This window comes from Anopheles stephensi, unplaced genomic scaffold, assembly GCF_013141755.1.
Source record: "Anopheles stephensi strain Indian unplaced genomic scaffold, UCI_ANSTEP_V1.0 ucontig390, whole genome shotgun sequence".
Lineage (NCBI taxonomy): Eukaryota > Metazoa > Arthropoda > Insecta > Diptera > Culicidae > Anopheles > Anopheles stephensi.
Genome location: NW_023405336.1, coordinates 10001 through 13997, shown reverse-complemented (window position 1 = coordinate 13997; position 3997 = coordinate 10001). Strand labels below are relative to the sequence as shown.

The window sequence follows — 3997 nt, the reverse complement described above, 5'->3', positions numbered from 1 at the left end:
TCACGACCACCTCTCGTGGAAGCCACACGTCGAGAAGGCCACCGCAAAGGCACTCCGTGTGGTGAAGCTGGCCACCGGCGTGATGTCCAACCACGCCGGACCGAGGATGGCTAAACGTCGGCTGCTGGCAGCAGTGGCGGACTCGGTTGTGCGATACGCGGCACCCATCTGGGCGGAGGCGGTGAAGTTCCAGTGGTGCAGGCGGAAACTGGAGCAGCTGCAGCGACCTTTGGCGAAAGGTGTCGCCAGGACCTTCCGTACCGTCGGCTACGACACGGCGGTAGTGCTGGCTGGACTGGTCCCGCTACACCTGCAGGTGGACGAGATCGCGCGGTGCTATACCAGGCATCAACGGGCGTTGCAGAGGCGGGTGCTGATAGACAAGGAGGTCATCAAGCGGCTGGAGCACTCGGCGACCATCAGGCAGTGGCAGACATCGTGGGACCAGGATGCCGCTCATCCGACCGCGAGCAGGTTCCTACGATGGGCTCACCGCGTGCTGCCGGATATTGCCGGCTGGGTAGGTAGGAAGCACGGCGAGGTTGATTTCTTCCTTAGCCAGGTACTCTCCGGACATGGCTTCTTCCGGGAGTACCTACATGCTATGGGTTTCACCTCTGCCCCGACCTGCCCATTCTGCGCCGACAACACCGTGGAGTCGGCAGAGCACGTGGTGTTCCACTGTCCGAGGTTCGCCGACATAAGAGTGCAGTTCCTGACGGACGCGGACGGCGTCGTCATTTCCCCCGATGAGCTGGAGCGTTTTCTGCTGTCGAGCCCGGAGGCTTGGCAGCGAACGGCCACGGCAGCACGGCGGATCTGCAGCTTCCTACAACAAAGGTGGCTGGAGCAGCAGGTTGCCGAAAACGCGGCCATCGCTGGCGGGATCGTTTCCGCCAATGAGCTGGCGGAACGCGTTCGGCAACAGGTCCGCCGTGAAGCCAGAAACGCTGGCCAACGGCGAAGACGCCGGCAACGGCAGACATCCGCCATCGGGGAGATGGACATGGACCAACAACAGCACCCGTCCAATCAGCAGCAGGAGAGTCAACGCCCAGTTCGGCCCGAACGGGTTCCGCCATCGGCCGAAGTGTTACTTCGTCGTCGGCTAAGGCGGAACCAACGGCAGCGGGAATACCGCGCCCAATTACGCGCGGGTACATTGCCGCCATTGCGTTCGGGCCGAACTCGTCGAAGTAGAGCACCGCCGACGGAGGAGGAGCTAGCCCGACGACGGGCCAACAGGCGCGCGCGAGAACGCCAACGCCGCCACGAGCGACAGGATCGCCATCGCGGCTTAATGTCGGCCGACGTAGAAGCCGCCATCGCGACCACCAACACGTCTACGCGTTGAGTGGGAGCGGTTACGGCCGAAACGATCGGCCAGTCAGCGAGCGTGCGAAAACACGACCGGGCGAGACCGGCATTTTGCCGTCTCCGCTTTGTGCGGTCGTTCGTTCTAGCACAGTCGGGCGAGAGAGAGCGCGCGTGCGCTCGGTTCGGGTACGTTCGGCATTTTGCGTCGTCCGCTTTGTGCGGATGTTCGTACCCGACCAGCAGTGGGAGAGAGAGCGTGCGCGTGCACGGTGAGAGTTAGGTCCGTCTTGTTCGTTTACGTTTTGTGCGGATGTTTGTTCTGTCCCACCGTAAGCGTCAAAGTGTTAGCGTGATTATGTGTGTGCATGTGTGTGTGCGTACATACTCATCGTTAGTATTAGGAAAAATGGAGACTCGACGAACCGCGGGCACGCCCGCTTCGTTAATGTTAGGTGTGTAAACGTAAGTCCTTCATTTTTAATGTTGCGTTTACGAATAGCTAGGCGGGGCGCGTGCCCTTACTAAATGTAGTCAGGGACGCCATTGCAGCCGGTGGCTACGCCTCCGTCGGGAAGGCCGCCGGCAATGGAGAGGTTTATTCGTTTTATAATTGTTCATGCGTGTTTCTGTATCGTTTATTGTTTATAAATAAGTAACGCGGCAAAACATTTATAAATTTAAATGAATAAACGAATGCAATTTAAAAAAAAAAAAAGAAGTGGAGCTTGCGGCTTAATTTGACTCAACACGGGAAAACTTACCAGGTCCGAACTTATCGAGGTAAGACAGATTAAGAGCTCTTTCTCAAATTTAAGGGTAGTGGTGCATGGCCGTTCTTAGTTCGTGGAATGATTTGTCTGGTTAATTCCGATAACGAACGCGACTCAAACAAGCTAACTAGAACGCTGTCAGCAGTGTGCCTCCGGGCGCACCTGACGTTACGGGGCGGCGGCGCCTTCGCGGGCGGTCGTCGCACTAGTTTGCCCTGCTTAGCGGGACAACTTGTGTTTAGCAAGGTGAGAGTGAGCGATAACAGGTCCGTGATGCCCTTAGATGTTCTGGGCTGCACGCGTGCTACAATGTGGGCAGCAGCGTGTTCTCGCCAATAGGCGCCCCCATTCCGAGAGGAACGGGAAATCACCCAAATGCTCATTTAGTTGGGATTGGGGACTGCAACGGTCCCCATGAACCTGGAATTTCTAGTAAGTGCTAGTCATTAGCTAGCGCTGATTACGTCCCTGCCCTTTGTACACACCGCCCGTCGCTACTACCGATGGATTATTTAGTGAGGTCTCTGGAGGCATACCTTCCGCGGTTCCTTCGTGAGCTGCAGTTGGCACGGCCGAAGTTGACCGAACTTGATGATTTAGAGGAAGTAAAAGTCGTAACAAGGTTTCCGTAGGTGAACCTGCGGAAGGATCATTACCGATCAAACAAGTCCGGGAGTGAGGTTGCCAAACGCATCGTCGGCATCACATGCTGACGCGCACGCTACAACCACAAGATGGTGTAGCACACTTGGTAGAGTTGAGCGAAAGCAACTCTTTCAAAGGGATACACATACCACTGCCTCGGCGAAGGTCAGTAAAGATGCACACTTTGGTAGTACCGGGTACCTTATACACTGACTGATTGTCGTGTCACAACGGGGTGATCGACAGTCGCACTTTGGCGTGCTCGGCTCCGCAACCGTCGGGGCCGTGGGCGCCTGCAGTGTGGTACTAGGGAACCAGAGTTGTGTGTTGGTATGTGTATAATGGATGGATGGACTTCGGTTCCATTCATCAACTAGTTCGGTGTGTACGTTAAACCCTAGGCAGGGGATCACTCGGCTCATGGATCGATGAAGACCGCAGCTAAATGCGCGTCAGAATGTGAACTGCAGGACACATGAACATCGACACGTTGAACGCATATGGCGCATCGGACGACTCAACCCGACCGATGCACACATCCTTGAGTGCCTACCAAGTTATCTCAACACTCTAACCAAACTGACCGTCCTGACCCCATCATAGGGGGGTAGGCTGTCGCAGCATGGCGTGCTCGGATCCGCATCCTTGTCGGGACCGTGGGCGCTGAAAGTGAGAGTGCTAACACAGAGAGACATACGAGGTATGGTACACAAACCTAAACACACACACACACATGTGAGCATGGGTGAAGAGCGAGCGCGCGTCAAGTCGCACGGTTCGACCTCTAGTATCAACCAACGGATGTATCCACCACAGCATATAAGGTTATCACCAATTGCACGGGGACTTCCACCGGTTGGCTCGGGTCGAGTAACACTTGCGGCCCAACGCGCTCGTATCTTTCCTCGCATCCAGTTGCAGTCGCGAGACGTGCTCACGCCGTGTGGGTGAGTGAGGTTAGCACGACAGGGGTGATTTATCACCGCTTCTCCCGTCGCATCATTGTGACAGTGGAGTCTGTAGGCCTCAAGTGATGTGTGACGACCCTCAGAATTTAAGCATATTAATAAGAGGAGGAAGAGAAACCAACCGGGATTCCCTGAGTAGCTGCGAGCGAAACGGGAAGAGCTCAGCACGTAGGGACGACGAGGGGGCCTCGTCTGTCCGATGCCGTGTACTGGACCGGTCCGTTATCTGCTACGCACGGTGCAAACAGTTCAAGTCTAACTTGAAGGTGGCCCATTATCCCACAGAGGGTGATAGGC

The 3997-nt window shown here is 56.1% G+C and overlaps 2 non-coding genes across 2 annotated transcripts in view; both read left to right on the top strand.

The window, feature by feature from the left end:
* Positions 1 to 3125: 3125 nt before the first annotated feature.
* Positions 3126 to 3283, top strand: LOC118516761. Its single transcript, XR_004908072.1, has one exon. It is a non-coding gene; the product is annotated as a 5.8S ribosomal RNA (ribosomal RNA).
* A 470-nt stretch (positions 3284 to 3753) lies between these two features.
* LOC118516762 overlaps positions 3754 to 3997 on the top strand; it is a 4266-nt gene continuing 4022 nt past the window's right edge. Inside the window, exon 1 of the ribosomal RNA XR_004908073.1 lies at positions 3754 to 3997. This exon is cut by the window's right edge and continues 4022 nt beyond it. This is a non-coding gene — a ribosomal RNA (large subunit ribosomal RNA).